Source organism: Alexandromys fortis, unplaced genomic scaffold (genome assembly GCF_014885135.2).
Source record: "Alexandromys fortis isolate MF-2015 unplaced genomic scaffold, M_Fortis_MF-2015_v1.1 scaffold_190, whole genome shotgun sequence".
Lineage (NCBI taxonomy): Eukaryota > Metazoa > Chordata > Mammalia > Rodentia > Cricetidae > Alexandromys > Alexandromys fortis.
In genome coordinates, this window is record NW_026068059.1 from 2,621,565 (window position 1) to 2,640,775 (window position 19,211).

Genomic DNA, 19,211 nt, shown 5'->3' on the forward strand with positions numbered 1-19,211 from the left:
TCTTGCAACAGAAAAGTCTTGTTCATTGCAACAGAAAAGTCTTGTTCATTGCAACAGAAAAGTCTTGTTGAGACTTCAACACACCTCTCTCTCCAATGGACAGGTCAATCAGAAAAGTCTTGTTCATTGCTCACATGACTACATGATGGTCCAGCCACCCTTCAGCACGATTTGACTCCTTCTTATGAAACTGAATGTGGACCCCAACAATCCCACTCCTCGATATCTTCCCATGCGTTATTAACTTAATTTCACACCAAACCCCACATGGATGTTTCCGTGATGGTTAAACAGACAGTAGCTTGATGGGCTGTAGAATGACCTAGGAAACAGGCCTCTGGGAATGGCTTGTGTGGAGGGGTATCTTTGGGGCTTAACTGAGATGGGAAACCCTATCTTAAGTGTTTATGGTGCCATTCCATGCACTCAAGTCCCAGACTGAATAAAAAGAAGGAAGCAAGCTGAGCCTAGAATTCACCTCGCCTCTCAACTGACTGCCTCGCTCTCCTGCACTCTGACCTCCCTGCCATGAACTGTGCACCAAAAAAAAAAAAACAAAAAAAAAAAAACAAAACAAAATTAAAAAAAAAAAACCTTCTTCTATCGGGTATTCACCAGAGAAGTAAGAAAAGTAACTAATACAACATCTCTATTCATAACTGCCAGTGCTCAGAAGGAAATGAAGATTGCCCTCCAGAAGAGGAATGGAGAGTGTGCTGCACACAGGCAATGGAATATTATTTCTGCCCAAAAGAATGGGCATCAACCCATGAAAAGCAATGGAGGCCCCTTCGAAGCACGCTGCCGAGTGAAAGAGGCCCATCTGAAAGGCTACACACTGAACGACCCCTGCTGTGACATTCTGGGAAAGATAAAATGGTAGGAACAGCGGAAATATCTATCGGTGGCTGCCAGGAGGGGGAGGAGAGGGAGGGATGAACCGGCAGAACACAGAGGATTGTGCGGGCACTGAGATTATCCTGCATGGTGTTATAATGGTGGACACTTACCATTATACATTGTGAACAGCCACAATGTAAAACGCCAATACCGAAGCCAAGTGTAAACCATAATGACACGTCAGTGTCTGCTGCTGTAGACGCACGCGTGCCCATCTCGTGTGGGATGTTGGCTGGGGAGAAGATGGAGGAGTAGGGGGCATATGGGAAACACGTGTGTCTTTCATTCGCTTCTGTCGTGAACCTAAATTTATCTAAAAAAAATTAAAGATTATATGTTTATTTCTGCATTGTGTGTGTGTCTGTGTATGTGTCTGTGTGTGCTTATAAAAACCAGAGGCCAATGTCAGCATCCTCCTCTACCATTCTCAACCTTATTTTTTGAGACAGAGTCTCTCATTGAATATGAGTTAGGCAGTTTGGCAAGATGATGAGCTGGGAAGCAAGCTCCGGGGGTCTTCCTATTTCTGCCTATTATGCTATAATGCTAGAGTTACCATGCCTGGACTTTTCTTAAAAGATGAGTGGTCGGTATTTGAACTCAGGTCCTCAGGCCTGTGCAGCCTGCCCTCCACCTACTAAGCCATCTTTCTAGTCTTATTTATGTAAAAACAAAAAGTATGTGTCTGTTATATACACATGTGCACAAATGTACCGGTATGAGAGCCCCTGTGTGTTGGTGTAGAGACTGACACTGGGGTATCTTTCTCTACCAATCTTCATAGTATTTTTTGAGATAGTGTCTCTCACTGAATCTGAGTTCACTATTTTGGTTAGACTGGCTAGTCAGATCCCCCCGTCTCTATCCCACCATGCAAAAGGGTTGCAGGCATGCACCACCATGCCTGGCTTTTTATATGGATGTTAGGGATCCAGACGCAGGCCCTCATGCTTGCATAGCCCTCTCTCCAGCCCATATTTGTGTAAGATTTAAAGTCGCTGCTTCTTTAATTATCTTCTACCCTGTGTCTATTCCAGACTCATTGCCACGGGACACTGTATCTTTCCCCTGCACTCTCAGCACTAGGTTGAAGCAGCAAGATCTTGCATTCGAGGTCACCCTGAGATAGTTCCGAGACAGCTTGTACAACTTGGCAAGATCTTGAAAGTGGTGACTACATCCCTTCCTATCTTTCCTGCAGTTGGGAGGCAGAAGCAAGAGGATCAGAAACTCAGAGTTATCCTTGGCTTCACATCAAGTTCGAGGCCAGCCTGGGAGAAGTGTCCGTGAGATTCTGCGTCAACTAAACCAAACAAAATGAACATGACGCTTTCCACTCTGCGGCGCTGTCCTGGGTCCTGGAGGCACTGGGTCCCCAGCTCCACCTCCAGCCACCTGACCACTCTCCTGCTCACTCAGTCCAAACCACGCTGGCTTCTTCCAGCACAGGAGCCAGAATGCCTCATCCCCTGGGCTCTTCTCTCCTTCCGGGCACGGGAACACCTTCCTTCTTGTGCCTCCTTTTACTCTACAGATTTCTGCAGCTCCAACTCCTGAGCATTCAAGCCTCAGATCCAATGTCCCCTCCCACCCCAGCTAGTCTCTCCCAAAAGTAGCTGTCTTGTCATTCTGTTCTCTTCTTTGTAAAACATTTAATTATTTTTTATTGTGGGTTGAGGTTCACACCATAGCTTATTGTGTGGAGGTCAGAGGCTAACTTGCACACATTGGTTCTCTCCTTCTACCTTGTGGGTTCCAGGGAGTGAACTCAGGCCCTCAGCCCTCAAACTTGGCAGCTAGTGTTTGTACCCACTGAGCCATCTCATTGGTCTCTTCCTCTCCTTTATACGCAGCATTTAGCACAGTTGGAAGGTAAAAAGGGCAAGCTGGGCTCAGTTGCCGGTGTCCATGGGTACATGGGAGGGAACAGAAGGAGATGGGGACAGTGGTTGCCAGTGTTGCTTCAGAATTTGCATTTACACAATAATCATACTGTGTGGACATTGGTGTTGTCCTCATTTTCTACTCAATGCTCAGGAGCTGGGAGGGCACGACCAGACCTCACTGGAGGGAGTCCATATTTGGGGCTGGGTGGTATTTGTTTGTTTGTTTGTTTTTCTTTTTGTGTCCTCTGGTGTCGCCCAGGCTGTCCTCAAACTTGCTGCTTAGCTGGGGTTGGCCTTGAACTCCTGCTTGTTCTACCCCCAGCTTCCAAGTGCATGGCGAAGCTGATATTTGAATTGCCAAACTGGAGCTCCAGAGCCCCTATCTCCTCAGCAAACAGGAACTGAGAAGAAGTGGGCTCTGCCTCTCACTTATGCTCATACTATGTTCTCGCAGAGAGCATCTGGACGTTGATCCAGGAACACAGAGCTCTCCAGGGCTCCTAAAGGAATGATGCCACCTCAGAGTACCTGCAGTCAGCACTCCCCGCGCAAGAGCTGGAGTGTAAGGCTTTGCTCTCTGACTTTACGGTTTTTTTTTTTTTTTTTTTTTCAGTCTCAGGGGATTTGGTCTGTGGTTACTTGACCCTGTGTGCTTGGCAGGACACCATGGCAACAGATAGTTGCAGGGAAGGGCAGCTGCTCATCTTCAGCAGACAGGAAGCAGAGAGAGCAAAGGCAAAAAGGGGCTGAGGGAGCTGTAATCCCAAGGACACACCTCCAGTGATGTAATCCTGCTGGCCCAGCTCCACCTCCTCACTTCCCAATGACGTCATCATATTTTGAATCCATTAAGGGCTTAATCCATTGATTAGGTCAGAGCCCTCACAATCTAAACACCCTTGTCAAGAACACCCAGAAGTGAGCTTCACCATTGCCTGCTTACTCCGGTCAGGCTGACAATCAGAGCCACCATCACAGCAGGGCTCCAGAGGCTGGGAGCCTAGAGGAGATTTTAGCCCAGGGCTCTCTTCCTGCCTTGCAAACTGTTACTTCCTTTCTGTATTCTCAGACCGCCTTCCATGTACATTCACAAAGAACTAGAGCAGGGACAGGGAGAGGAGTGAGGCCCCTGGGACCCCTTCTTACAAGGGTACTAATACTGTCGTGAAGGCCCCATCTCATGACCTCAGCTAACCTGTAATTACCTCCCGAAGGACCTGCCTGAAATGTCGCTCAGGCTGGAGCTTCAACCCAGGGCATGAGTGTGTGTGCATGTGTGTGCGTGCGTGGGCATGCATGTGCGCGCATGTGTGTGCGTGCGTGGGTGTGTGCGTGCGTGTGCGTGCATGTGTGTGTGTGCGTGGGTGTGCGTGTGCACGTGTCCTTTGTGTCCTTATGCAAGGGAAGCTGTTTCTTTAGCTTCTGCACCATGCTCCAGACTATTCCCTGGAAGCCCTTCCTTCCACATGCTCCAATATCCCTTGTCCTTGCCCCAGTACACTGCCCGCTCTCACCCTGCCTCCCACGCTGGTACAGCTCCTTCCATGCTATGTGAGTAATATGTGCCCTCTGGCCGCCATTGCTGGCTCACCTGCTGCTGTTTGCTGAGCCTCTGCCCTCTGTTCCCCCCTTTCTTCAGTGGAAGTAGCAGGAAGGGCACCGTGAGTCTGAGCTGGGTCTCTGCTAGAAATGCAGCTTCTCATGTCTGTCTAAAGGAAATTAGGTGTCTCTCCTGCATGTCCATTTCTTGCTGGCCCAGATATCTTTCCCCACAGCTCACTCCCAGGCTTACAGGTCACTGGGGGGGGGGTGCTCCTTTGCCTCTTGCCTCCCTCTGGTGCAGGTGTTGAGGGTGGAGACCAAAGCGTCAGGTGTCAGATTGCTGGACTGATATTGAAATCACTTCTCCATTTTATTTTTTGAGGCAGGGTCTTTTACTGAACCTGGAACTCCCTGTTTCATCTGGACTGCTCAGGGAGCCCCAGGGATCCTCCTGTCTCCACGCCTCCTCCCAGCACTGGGAGCTACAGACACCTCCCACCACCCTCGGCTTTTATCTGAGTGCCGAAGCTGCAGACTCAGGGCCTCATGCTTGCATCGCAGGCACCTTGCCTTCTGCGCTGGACCAACTCTGCAGCCCCGCTCCCTCTGTTTTAATAGAGCCATAAGCCAGGGCCGGCAGTGAGAGAGGCGCGCTGGCCTCCTGCTCAGCTGTCAATTCTCCAGCGGGGCTTATCTGTGCCTTCACACCGTGCTCACTTGTCAAAGGAGCCGGGGGCTGTGTGACAGCCAGGTTAAATAAACGCTGCCTCCTTCCACTCCCCCAGTTCCCGTCCTATTGCCGAGTACAGTGTCTTCCCAGCTCCCACGGATGCTGGTGTATTGTCACCTGTCCTTATTTGATTAGTGCCACACTCAAAGTGCCTGAGGCCATCTCTGCACAGCATGGGAACGGATAGGCCCCCCTCTTCCTTTGCTGCCTAACGGCTACTCCCTGGAAGAGTGGAGAGGCAGGACAGTGTGAAAGGAGGAAGGAGGAGGGGAACAGGGTAAGTCCAGGAGGTACTAAAGAGGCTAGGGGTTCAAAAGTCCCAAGCCTGGGGCCTGACATGTCTGCCCTCCCCCATCCACCGTGGCCTCTCTGAGCTCCTGTGGTAGAGGGTGCAGCAGGGGCTTTGTGGTTTCCGTCATTAAGGAAAACTGGCACCCTGAGCCCATCGATACCGGTAAGAGGGTCCTAGGTTGTGATACCCCACCTTAAGGGCCATCGTGGTCTCATTTATAACGCAGTGAGCCCGAGAGCGATTGCAGGCATAGAAAAAGGTGTGGCTCTTTCCACACGACTTGAGTAGAAGAACAGCATAGAAGGTGCCACCGCCACACACGGGCTCGTTTGCGCCGTCCTGTCTGCCCCCATTCATTATCTCATCAGCCTAATGACATCCTTGGTGATGAGGAAGGTGAGGTCTGGAGGACAAATGACTACGGCGAGGTGGCACTGACAGGAAGTGGCAAAGCCACGTCCCTAAACTGGATGCCCTGAAGACGTCAGTGCTGCCCCCTTGACTCAAGCTGGTCCTGATGTTGGCTAGAAGGGTTGCCTGGTTGTCCTGAAAAGCTAACTTATGAAGTCTGTGAAGAGCAAAGCTGTGGGGCGGGGTCGTAGTCAGAGGGTAACACGAGGGTGCAAGTTCGGTTCCCCCCAGAGCCCACATTTTAATGTTAGTCATCATGGTAAATGTTTTCAAACCCAGGCCTGGGACGATGGAGACAGATGGATTCCTGAGGCGCACTGGTCAGCCAGCCTCGATGAACTTGGTGGATTCAAGGCTAATGAGAGACTTGAATCCTTTTGGTGTCTCAAGAAACAAGGAAGATGGCAACCGAGAGACAATAGCCAGGGAGTCCTCATGCACACACGTGTGCACACATACCTTCATACACATGTGCATCTGCACACACACAAGCACATTAAAACCATTCTGTCAGGGGTGGGGGCATGGCTTAGCATTTGCCTGCCATTCATGAGGTTTTGGTCTCCATCCCCACTATTTGGGGGGTGGCCAGGGGAGAAACAAGAAATTTTAAAAAATAAAAAAAAATCCACTACATCAAGAATAAAAAGAGAGATCCAGCCCCTGAACAGGTGTCTTAGTGTTTGTCTTCCCTGCCGGGTGAGGGTGAGCCGTGCCAGCGGATGTTAGACATGGTCCCCCCCCCCCCGTGAGCCACAGCAACAGCAGGCACAGCCTCACGTTCGCTGACAATAGACAGACGTGAGCACCCATATGCCGGAGCACACACACGCCACCTTCCTTGCTCCCTCCCTTCCTGCATCCCCTGGGAATCCGTTCAAATCTACCCGGCAGAACGGGGAGGCGAGGAGAACAAACCCGCATCCAGCCATAATTCTCTCCCTCTCCTCGGGAAAACAAAAGGAACAACGCAAAGCCTCATCCAATATTCATCGGGAAGCATCCTGACACGATCCTGGGAAAATATGTCTTGTCTGAGCCCACAGTTCCAGAACAGTCTCTCCAGAGCCTGGGAGCAGCCAGGCCTGGCCAGGAGTAGGGTAAGGGGCTGGCAGAGGCCTTTGTAGAAAAACTTAATTATGATTCACAGAACTGCAGCGTGGAGATGGTTTAAAGCCACTTCATTAGTGGAAGAATATACAGCCATAATTATCCTGAAATATGGCCTAATTAACCTATGGGAAAACCAGGGCCACCACTCAGCAAAACTAAGATGGTGGTAGCCTCTTAATGCAACCCAGATACTCTTGGGCACAACTTTGTATGGGGATGCGAGCCTGGGGACAAACAGGGAGGAACAGGGCTGGCCCTGGAGTGTGACCATGTTTAAAAAGCAGTTATTAATAAGTAGACAGAGAAAGGAAACCCGGATTGACAGTTACTGAGTCCTGCCAAGTGGCATTCTCCTCCGTTTCTCATGTAATTTTCGAGATATTCCTATAGCCATGGCTATTGAAATTCAGAGAGGTTCATCAAGGAACACAATGCCACACAGCCAGGAAACAGCTAAAGACCCTGCTTTTCCTGTTATCCCACACTGTCTTTCCTGGGTGCATCAAGCTAAGGGAACCCATTCAACCCGGAAGAGTGTCTTTTTCCTCCAAGGAGCCTCCTCCCGCTCTGATGTGTCAGAAAACTGGAATCATTCAAGCTTCCTAGAGTAAGCCCAAGCTGAGGAGGGCTTCCTGGAAGAGTGGACATTCAGAGAGCTGCAGCGAGAGTGATGTCCATAAGGGGCCCAGTGTGCAGCCTGCACGGACTTTCACAAAAGCCCAAGCTACGACCCCAGCCTTGGTTCTGAGCACAGATCTCAAACCAAAGCCAGAGAAACACATCTGAGCAGCCCTATGAAGCTTGTTGCATTTGGGCTAGTCCTCAGGGACACGCTGGTGCCACACGGGACGAAAGCTTGGAGTCCTCCAGGGGGCGCCCGAGAACCAGTCGTGCGCTTTAGTTTATCTGGCCAGCAGGTCGAGGAATATTCCAACAACGTCCTCATTCTTAGCTGATCAAAGGAGCCAGGATTGAACCTGCTGTAATCATCCGCTGGGGAGTTTGCTTAAAATTCCCCTAATTACGGGAGAGCAGAAAATTGCTATGCCTCAGACTGAATAGAGAAATCGAAGGCGCCCTGCTCCAGCTGCCAGTCTGGGAAATGAGAGGCGAGGGGGCTGGCTAAAAAATGCGGGGAGAGGAGGGAGAACCAGAAAAAAAAAATGTGCCAAGAGAGAGAGAGAGAGAGAGAGAGAGAGAGAGAGAGAGAGAGAGAGAGAGAGAGAGAGAGAAAAGATGGGCTGCCCATATTTCTGACTTAGGGAAGAGTACAGCTCGGGCCTGTCTCATCTGCCTGGGGAGGGATGGTTGAGAGGTACTGGGGAGGTCAGAGAGTGAGCTAATACTGCATGGTTGGTTCCTCTGAGCAACCCCTCTGGGCTCAATCCTGTTCCAGGCATGTAGAAGGGTCTAGAAGTAAAAAGAGGAGACAGGCTGCCAAGTCTCGGGAGGGCTCCCTCTGAACAGGATGGTAGGTAGGCATAGCAAACAAGGGCGAGACTAAGACCCCACTCACACCAGTGTCCTGCACACACCATAGTCCTGAGCTCTGTCAAGGGGGTCTCAGTGATGGGAAGGAAGAAGGGGAAATGGAGAGGGCACCGTTGGGAGGAAGTCTGATGTACCCAAAGGGATTATGGGTAGCTGAAGCTGCTTGTCCACAATCATACAGCTCGTCAGAGACCAAGCTGGGGCTCAGACTCAGGTTTTGACTCATAGTGTGGTGTAGTTCACAACTGGGCAGGATAGAGGGCTACTGGCTGGGCAGCTGGCCAGAGGAGGAAACTAGAAAACCGCTAAGCCCTCAGGCTGAAGGATCCCACTACGTCGGTAGTTGGTTTCCTGATATAGTTGTTGATACTGACTGTCAGGGGTGTGCATTATTCTAAAGAATAATCTCCCTGCCTCACTCCTGAGCTCCTGGGGCCCTCCAGATGGAGCTCTCCAGATGGTTCCCCCCCCCCACCTCAGGCTGTCCCACAGAGGAACTGAATTGCTATACCTTATTTCTCTCCTCGTCTTTCAAGGGACATTTCCACTGCTCGTGTGAATTCCTGGCAAGTGTCCACTGTGGTCCTCTTGGTATCCTAACAGTCCCATCTTGTTTGTCCCGGTCACACTATTGAGACTCTGGAGTGAGGAAACATAGACCTACTCAAATTACCACCTAAGCAAAAAGGGGGGGAGGATAATTTTCTCTTAAAAAGCATAGGAATATCTCCTGGCACCTTATGGAAGGAAGGAGGGCTGACATCCAGCTCACTGAGTGTTCCTTCTACTGTTCCATCCTCTAGACGATCACAAAAGTCCAAGAAGCTGTGTGTGTGTGGCCTAAGATTGGATTCTGGCCAGCCTTTTCTCAGCTGCCAGTCTCTGGTATAATCAACCTCAGTGGAGAGGTTGAGTTCCATGGACCATATGACTGCCATGTGCCTGACACTGTGTGTGAGCAAGCCAGTTGAGAGGCCAAGAACAGTCACATGATCATCCCGCTAACATCCACCAATCACAGCAAAGATACATCTGGACATAAGGACAGGCCCTGGGATGGATGGACGTGTCACCTGTCCGCAGGTGCTTATGAGGTAAGGTGCTTAGGTAAGGCCTCGGCCTGCACCCACGTGGCATGTTATGTTCCTTGGTGTGTCAGACACCACAGGGCAGGTGGCAGGCCAGCTGTGGCTGAGGCACACCTTCAAACAGAAAGCTAGAAATAAAGGGGCCGGGCTTCCATCTGGCTGCAGCCCTGGTCACAACCTTGGCCCAACCCCACCAGGTGACAGGCAGGCAGGTCTGGGAATCTGATCTTGGCAGCCTCCTGGCTCCAGGCTGGGTGTGTGAGGCGGGGAGACTGGTACTTGAGGAGCGTGACAACTTGCACGCTGTTTGTATTGCAGTAATTACCTCCTTTTGTTCTCCCTCGGTATTTATGGAAACTCTCTGTGGAGATGCCGCAAATCTCAGCAGTGCAGAGAGGAAGCGACAAAGTGGTTTATGCCTCTCCCCGGGCTCAAGGTGGAAGACCCAAGCCCCACAGCCCAGGGGTGAAGGTAGCAAGAATGAGGCAGGAAGGCGGAAAGGATCTAGATTACAGATGTGGGGATCCCCCGCTCCCTCCCAGGGCCTGTCTTGAAATTACCTCCCCCCACCCTAGCTTAGGGCTCTGTTGGACAAAGTCTGCCATTCTGTACCCACATGGCCCATTCTTGTGGCCTCCCCCTTCGGAGCAGCCAAAGCCACTGGCATTGGACCAAGTTTACTGTGACCTCCTGAAGTAGTCAGACACTCTTAGGTACAGAAAACAAGAGTAGAATCCAAGGGAGGAGAGAGAGAGAGAGAGAGAGAGAGAGAGAGTAGAATCCAAGAGAGGCCCACGGATTTGGTCACAGGAGCTGCCCAGGGCAAGGTTCTTGCCCCAAGGCCAGGTTATCAGAAGGTAGATGCCTTAGACAGTTTATTTCTTGGTCCTAGTCTGTCTCCAAGTTCCCCATTCCCAGCCCTAATTTGTCACTAGGCCCCTGTCTTAAAGGTGAAGTATCAGAGCCAACCCAGTAGGGACTCAGCTGTTTGTGGGTTCAAGGCCCTCCCCTGCAAAGACCACATTGACCACAAGGCTCTGAGCCTGAGACAAAAGGAACCAGAGAGGTTGTAGGGGGAGGGGGCAAGCAAAGTGGCAGAAAGAATCTAGGATGGGGTCACAGGGTCCTTAACTTCTGATATTAATGTATTGTTAAACCAGTTGTTCCCTCACGTCCCTGAAGGCCTTGTCCTACCCCTGACAATGGCAATTCCTGGCCAGATGGAGCTGCCCTGGGTGGCTGAGCAGCGCCAAGGAGCGAGGTGTCTGCAGACAGAACCAGCAATGACACGGGACATTAGGTGCTGATGGCCTTGTGGAGCCAGGGACTTGCAATTAAAGATACAATGGGCCCCTCTGAGGGCTGTCAGACAAGATTCAGAACAAGGGTCAAGGAGCTGGTGGGGGAGGCTGGGAATAAGCAGCTCGGGGAGCCCACAGAGGGGAGCAGGGCAGGTAGTCTAGGGCAGCAACCTTTGTCCTCTCTGCAGGTCTGTCGCTGCAGTCCCTGCTGTCCATCTAGGCTAAGCATGTTTGCTGTAGGTAGGAGGTGGTTGTCTGGTCTTACTAATGAGACAAGGAAAGGGCGTCGGAGGTTCAGTGACTGGACTCAACCTACAAGTCAGTGAAGGTGAAAGTTAGGCCCTACTCCATTGGGTGCCCAGTGAGGACTCGTGGCTACCTATTGTATGCCTTCTTCGGAGGCATCCCCAGCTGGGTTCTCTGCATTCCCAGGGCTCAAGGATGGACCCACTCAGCCCGGGCTAGAAGATTCCTGGGAGACCAAAAGCTCACCTTGACTCCACGCTAACTCACTCCAGGGTACCACTTCTCCTCCTCCGTGTGGGGAGATCAGGAAGAGAAACCTGGCAGATACACAGGTGTTTCCCAGAGGAGGGGGAAAGCCCAGGAAGGTAAGAGGTGAGGAGGTGTACACGCCATCCTACATCTGTTTCTGAGAGCCCAATTTTGTTCAAAGTCTGCACTTTAGGGACTTCCCCAGTTCTGTCTCTGTAGACTTTGTCAACATCATTAACTTGTCCCTATCTATCGAAGCCACCACTTCTGGCCTCCCGCCCAGCCTTGCTGATGCATACACATCAACCATGCCCCAGAGCCATCTTCAAACGTTAGTAGACCTTGGCCATTGATGGAGGAAGGTCATTGGTTAATTATAATAAAGAAACTGCTTGGCCCCCATAGGTTAAAACATAGGTGGGTGGAGTAAACAGAACAGAATGCTGGGAGGAAGAGGAAGTGAGCTCAGAGGCCATGCTCCCCTCTCTGGAGCAGATGCAATGAACTCCGACCCAGGATGGATATAGGCTAGAATCTTCCCGGTAAGTGCACCTAGCTGTGCTGCACAGATGATTAGAAATGGGCTAAATTAATATGTGAGAATTAGCCTAGAAGAGGCTAGATAGAAATGGGCCAAGCAGTGTTTAAATGAATACAGTTTGTGTGTTGTTATTTCGGGCATAAGCTAGCAGGCGGTGGGGGTGCTGGGGACATAGCCCCACCGCTCCAATTAGTACAACAGGCCATGATCATGTTAAAATGCTCAATGGAAAGAGGAAGAGGTACAGATGAGGTGGGAAGTGATCCATGTGGGACCTAGATGGGGTAAGGTTGCTTTGTGGCAGCGTTGGCGCTGTCAGACAAGGGCTCTGAGGAGAAGGGAGGGCTCCTGCCCTGAGCTCAGACCTCACACAAGCTCTGTCTCTTCCATGAAATCTTTGATGACCTCCAAGTGGAGTTTTCCTGTTCACTGTGGGCTTTCTCCACACATACGAGTCTTTGCCTTGTGCAAAGCTGACTAGATCTGGGGCCCCTTGAGGGAGAGGCCAGGTCTTGCCCACCATGGGCTCCTTGATGGCTAATCTCCATTGTCAGCTTGACTGGATTTAGAATCACCGTGGTGTGCCTTTGACAGTGTTTCCAGAAAGGTTTAACCAAAGAGGGAAAAGCCACCCTGAATGTGGGCAACACCATCCCATTGGCTGGGGTTCCAGACTGAGTGAAAAGGAGAAAATCAGAGCTGGAGAAAGGGCTCAGCAGCAAGAGCACTTGCTGCTCGTGCAGAAGACCCAGGTTTGGTTCCCAACACTGGCATGATGCCTCACAATCATCTGGAACTCCGGTGCCGAGGACTCCAGCATCCTCTTCAGACCTGACAGGCACCAGGCAGGCATGTGCTATGCATTCATACAGGCAGAGCACTCACACACAGAAGGTAAAATAAGTAAAACGTAAAAATAATTTTTTAGAGGAGAATGTCAGGCCAGCACTGATACCCACTCATCTCTATGCCTTTTATCTGCGGGTAAATGACCAGCTGCCTTCATTTTCCGCAGCCTGCCGCCCCTGACCCCAGCTGCCATGGCAAACTGCATTCCCTCAATCTCCGAGCCACAGGAAGTGTCTGAGCGCATGGTGGACAGCACCGACTCGGGGAGATGCCGGAGCGTGTCCCGTGTGGTTTTGCTAACAGCAGCAGAGACAGGTGATTTATTTGTTCAACAATACTTTTCATCGCAGACATTCTGCTTTCATTTTTACAAATTGCATTTTTTCCTAATATTCCACTTATTTCCTCGTGTTCGTGTTTCCCTCTGCATCTCAAGCATGTGGAATATATTTCCAATCACCGATTCAGCCTCCGCCGCCTGCCAACCCTGTCCATTTTCTCTCTTTCGTTCTTTTTCTGATGACTGATTTTTCTTGCGGCAATGAGTAATACTTTATTGCTTCTTTACATAACTATTAATTTTTATTAGATGACATATATTGTAAATTTTGCATTGTCAAGCTCTGAATTTTGTTACATTTCTTTCAAGATTGATGATGGTTTTTATTTGTAAGGCTTTTTTTTTTTTTACAATGAAGTTTCTTTTTTTTTTAGGTGCTGGACTTGTGGCTCAAGGTTATTTGGCACACCTTTTGTTTATTGTTATTGATGTTGTTGTGAGATAAGAGCTTGCTGGACAGCCCAGGTTGGCTCCAATTTATGGTCTTCCTCCTCCACCTCCAGAACATGGGATTACAGGTATGTCCCACTAGGCTTTGATTCTTATTTTTTTTTAAGGTTTACTTTTATAGAGAAGGAGGGGAATTGTGCAACTCTGGTTGGCTTGGAACTCACTATATAAACCAGGCTGGCCTTGAACTCACAAAATCCTCCTGCCTCTGCCTCCTGAGTGCTGGGGTTGAGGGAGTGCACTGCTGCCGCTGGTTTAAGACTCCCTTGTAGGCCCTTTTGATTATTTTGTTATCTCCTCGAGTGTGCACCTATCTATATTCAACATGGTGTTATTTAAATTTTATGTCTATAGGTATTTTTGCCTACATGTAAGTATATGCACAGGAAGAAGGTGACCAAGGCCCTGGGACTGGAGTTAGAATGTCCTGAGCTGCTGTGTGGGTGCTGGAAGTCAAACCTGGGTCCTCTGGAAAAGCACCCGGTGCTCTTAACTGCTGAGCCAGCTCTCCAGTCCTTAACACATCTCAAAGACTTCCATAGATCTTCAGCGCTTTGTATATGGGTCTCTTCTCCCTAATAACCTCCCAACCAGTTCTAACCTCCCAAACACCCACTGTCTCACCAACTCCATGGTCCCAGCAGCTTTGTCCAGGCAGTGAACTGATACAACTCCACAGACCACATCACTGAGTCCCCTTCTCTTGGGGACTCCCATGTAGAAGTAGTTGTTTCCTGTCTCCAGCTGCCCACTGTTCTCTCCAGGTGAATGCTTTTAACAGCAAATTAACCCAAGGGCAGGGAGGGGGTCTCCCACCCAATGCAGGTGAACACCAGCAACAAGCCGGATAAGCAAGCAGGCAGTCTGTTAGCAGATGAGAAAACTCTGGAAAAACAAGAGTAGGTGAGAGAAAAAGAAAGGGCATGGAAGAGGGTATGTGTGTCATGGTTCTCTAGAGGAGCAGAACTGATAGAATGGTATTAAGACGGGGTTATTAGAGTGGCAATCAGGCTGTGGTCCAGTCAACGATGGCCGTCACCTGACAGAAAGGCTAAGGATCTGAGAGTTGCTCAGATCATGAGACTGACTGTCTCAGCCATCCCAGTCTGGTGCAGGAGTCCCAGACAGTCTTAGAGAGCCGCTGGGCTTTGGTCTATGTTGGAACCTGAAGACATGGGTACTAATACCAGGGGACGGATGGAGAGATTTGCCAGCAAGAGTGAGGGCTAGCAGGCGAAAAGCAAAAGCTTCCTTCTTCCTCATCTTTTTCTGTAGGCTGTTACCGGAAGGTATGGCCCACCTCGGCTTAGGTTTTAGTCAATTCCAGATGTAACAAAGATTACATCATCAGAGTAGCAATTTTTTTTTTTTTTTGAGACAAGGTCTTGCTAAGCAGTGTAGGCTGGCCTCAGATTTCCAGCAATTCTGCCCCAGCGAGTGGTTAGGTGAGAGCCTCTGAACTCCTGCCGTGGTAACAGCCCGCATTCCGTGTCAGTGTTCAGAGTATACTGGATTGGAGGGGCTCAGAGAGAAGTCTCAGATGGGAGCCCTGGGCCTGGGAGGTAGCTTCTGAGGGGATAAGAAGGGGTAGGATTCTGAGTCTTGTGCTGAAAAACCAATGGAGCCAGGGCAGAGGATACCACTCAGTTGACAGGCCTGGACGGACAAAGTCACCACTGATGTGACATCTGGAGGGCTTCAGGTGGGTGGGGGCAGGTCGACTGCATCCTCTGAGACCTGAGATGTCTACTATGGATCCAAGAGGGGATACCAAACTAAGAGCTGTGAAGGGTGTTGTCACCATTGGTGATGCCCACGTGTCCCCAGAGAGCAACTGAGTAGCCGTCTCCAAGTGGAACCTCCACTCACCTGCACAGAGGCAGCAGGAGCTATTGAAGCCAGGCCTTTCAGGGTCTAGTGCCCTCCTCCTCATTCCAAGAGAGTTGGTCCAAACCCTAGCAGACAGCTATATGCTAGCCAGGCCTTACTGAAACAGACTCTGTCACCACCCCGGGACATCATTCCAGGAGCTCCAAGAAGCTGCACTCTGAGGCTGACACTCCCTCCATTGCCTCTGACTCTACTGGCCCTCTCAGGCCAGGACACTGGGCTGTTTCCCAAGCTCATTTTGGGGCCCAGCTGCTCTCTATCCTCACATCTCGCCGACAGTCAAAGGAACGTCTTTACCACTCTGTATAGGAAGAAGGTCCAAAAGCCCTGGCCTCAGACAGTCCTGCCAGATAGGGGCCTTGATCCATGCTGCTTTTGCCTTCTGTGGTTTCAAGCTCCAGTCTCTCCATCGCGCCTCTCATGCTGCTGTGTTTCCTTGCTTCTCTTTATCCTTTGGTTTCTTCGCCTTCCGCTGCTCTTGTCATGGGCCATTAATTCGCTTTGGAGAGTTGGGATGCAACTCAGGCTGGCTCTGGGAGGGTCCTGCTCTTTTCCCCTTGGGGAGGCCCAGCACGAAATCCCTTCTGCCCCTCAGACATCTTCATTCCCTCCCCAACCCTTGCAGGTTCCCTGCTTTCCTCACACTGTCCCAACCCAGCAGAAGAGACCCGGGTCCCCCCTTAAGTCTCTGCCCCTCCTGTCTCCTGCCTGTGCTGCTCAAGGGTTGGTCAGAGCAGTGGCCAGGTGACCGACCCATAGCTGTTTTTTTTTTCTGCTGCGGCGGCTGCTGCTGTGGTAAAATATGGACAGCGAGAACCATGGGAGAAATGAGGCATGAAAATTAATCTGCTTTACAGTCCTCATGAATATTTAAAAGCTGATGAATATGTAACTACATTTCTTTTCTCCTCCATTAGTGTCGCTTTTGAGTTACTCTGTGGCTCTCTTTGGTTCCTTTGGGGGCTGGTTGGCTAGACTGATTTTTAATTTGGTTTTACAGGTGCTTGTGGCTCCTGGGTTCCCTCCACCCTCAATCCTGCTGACAGAGCTGTCCCTTTAAAATTCCGCAGCAAGACCCGGCAGAGAGAGAGAGAGACATGAGGAAGGATGGGAGGGAGGTGATCCTCCTACCCTACAGAAGAGACTCAGAGCAAAGGGGAGCGTGTCTGCACAAAGAAATGAAGCAGTGCTCACAACATACATGCTAGGCAGAATTAGCTGGGCACTGAGGTGCACCTATAATTCCAATCACTGGGGACGAAAGGACATGAGGATGGTTTGAACCCAGGAATTCCAGGCCAAAGAGGAAAAGGAAAGGGAGGTCTTCCTGGCTCTCCCTTGAGCCTTGAGGGGGCCCTTCCTGGCTCTCCCTTGAGCCTTGGCGGAGGGGGGGCGCTTTCTGTCTCTCCCCTGAGACTTGGATTCCCCTTGAAGATAGTAATTAGTTCTGACATCCAGCAAGAGAGGCTTCCGGAAAGTTTTGAAAAGCCAAGAAATTAGACAGAAAAATGTTACCTTCCGGCTGAACATGCGCATGCCTGTAAGGAGGCTGAGGCAGGAGGATCACAAGTTCGAAGCCAGTCTGGATTACACAATGAGTTCAGGCCAACCAGCCTGGGCAACACAGACCCTGTCTCAAAATAAAAATTAAAAACCAAAAAGCTGGGAATGTGATGAGCTTATAGCATAGCACTTGTCCAGCATGTTCAAGTCTAGTTTTGTACCCAGTAGAAAGGGGGGTAGGGAAGGAGGGAGGGGGAAAGTGAGAAGGAGAGGGAGGGGAAGAGAAAGAGAGAGGGAGAGAGAGAGACCACCTCACTTAGAGCCCCCCTTGGGAACAGCTGTCTTTTTTTTTTTATTTTTATTGAGCTCTACATTTTTCTCTGCTCCCCTCCCTGCCTCTCCCCTCCCCTTCAACCCTCTCCCATGGTCCCCATGCTCCCAATTTACTCAGGAGATCTTGTCTTTTTATACTTCTCATGTAGCTTAGATCCATGTATGTCTCTCTTAGGGTCCTCATTGTTGTCTAGATTGGGATTGTGATTTGTAGGCTGGTTTCTTTGCTTTATGTTTAAAAAACCACTTATGAGTGAGCATATATGATAATAGTCTTTCTGGGTCTGGGTTACCTCACTCAAAATAATGTTTTGTAGCCCCATCCATTTGCCTGTAAATTTCAAGATGTCATTATTTTTTTCAGCTGCATAATACTTCATTGTGTAAATGTACCACATTTTCCTTATCCATTCTTTGGTCGAGGGGCATTTAGGTTGTTCCCAGGTTCTGGCTATGACAAACAATGCTGCTATGCACATAGTTGAGCACATGTCCTTGTGGCATGATTGAGCATCTTTTGGATATATACCCAAAAGTGGTATTGCTGGGTCTTGAGGAAGGTTGTTTCCTAATTTTCTGAGAAATCGCCATACTTATATCCCAAGGGTCTGTACCAGCTTGCATTCCCACCAGCAATGAAGGAGTGGTCCCTTTACCCCACATCCTCCCCAGCATAATTTGTCATCAGTGTTTTTGATCTTGGCCATTCTTACAGGTGTAAGATAGAATTTCAGAGCTGTTTTGATTTGCATTTTTCTGATGACTAAGGATGTTGAACATTTCCTTATGTGTCTTTCACCCATTTTAGATTCCTCTGTTGAGAGTTCTCTGTTTAGGTCTGTACTCCATTTTTTAAATTGTATTATTTGTTCTTTTGATGACCAATTTCTTGAGTTCTTTGTATATTTTGGCGATCAGACCTCTGTCTGATGTGGGATTGGTGAAGATCTTTTTCCATTTTGTAGACTGTCGTTTTGTCTTGTTGACCATGTCCTTTGCTTTACAGAAGCTTTTTAGTTTCAGGAGGTCCCATTTATTAATTGTTTCTCTCAGTGTCTGTGCTACTGGGGTTATATTTAGGAAGTGGTTTCCTGTGCCAATGCAGGAAACAGCTGTCTTTCTATGCTGGCTTATGTATCCCTTTAGATCACATTGTTTGGATGAAACCCCCGGCAGACTCACCACTGATTGGATCAAAGCGCGATTAGAAGAACACATACTGGTCCTGCTCTTGATTAGGTCGGCCTCTGTTTGGGTAAGCAACAGATTAGATTAGTCAATGATGGATCACCACAGAGGACATCAGTCGCTGATCGAATCAACTACCAATTTGGTTGGATTGGCTTTTGGCAAGATCAACCACTGAGTAGATTAGCCACCGGTTGGGTCACCCCCTGATTGAATCATCCTTGATTGTCGAATTGTTTGATAAGGTTATCTGGTACATCTCCTATCCAAGGACCAAGGTCTCAGTCAGTTAGGACCTCCTTTTCTCCCCACCTCTGTAAACAGTAGGAGCTGCAGACATCTCCCTATGCTAGTTCCACAAGAATCTCCCCCGAAGGCTGGCCTTGGGGTCTCAGGGGTGGGGCATTCTTGAGTTTGGGGCCAGCCTGGGCTCCAACACAGTGCGACCATATTTCAAACAATAATGACGACGATAATGAAAACAATAAGGGCTGTTGATAAAGCCCTACCAGTAAAGGTGCTTGCTGCTCTTCTTGACGACCTGAGTTCTGTCCTCAGGGCCCACATGTTAGAAGACAAGAACTAATTCCCACACATTGTCCTCAGATCTCCACATGTGCTCCATGGCACACATGCACCCACCGTCACACGTGAAATAGATAAATAAACAAAAACATATAAAGAATAATTAAAACCTTAAGAAGGAAGACCTGTAACCACATTGGGTAGGGGTTGGGAAGGAAAAGGTATTATCTCCAGAACAGGTAGGAGGCCTTTGAGAGTTAAGAGTGCCAGCTGGAAGCATCACTGGGCAGAACAACTGTCTACCCTAGACTAAGGAAGGAGGAAGCCAAAGAAAGGGCAGCTG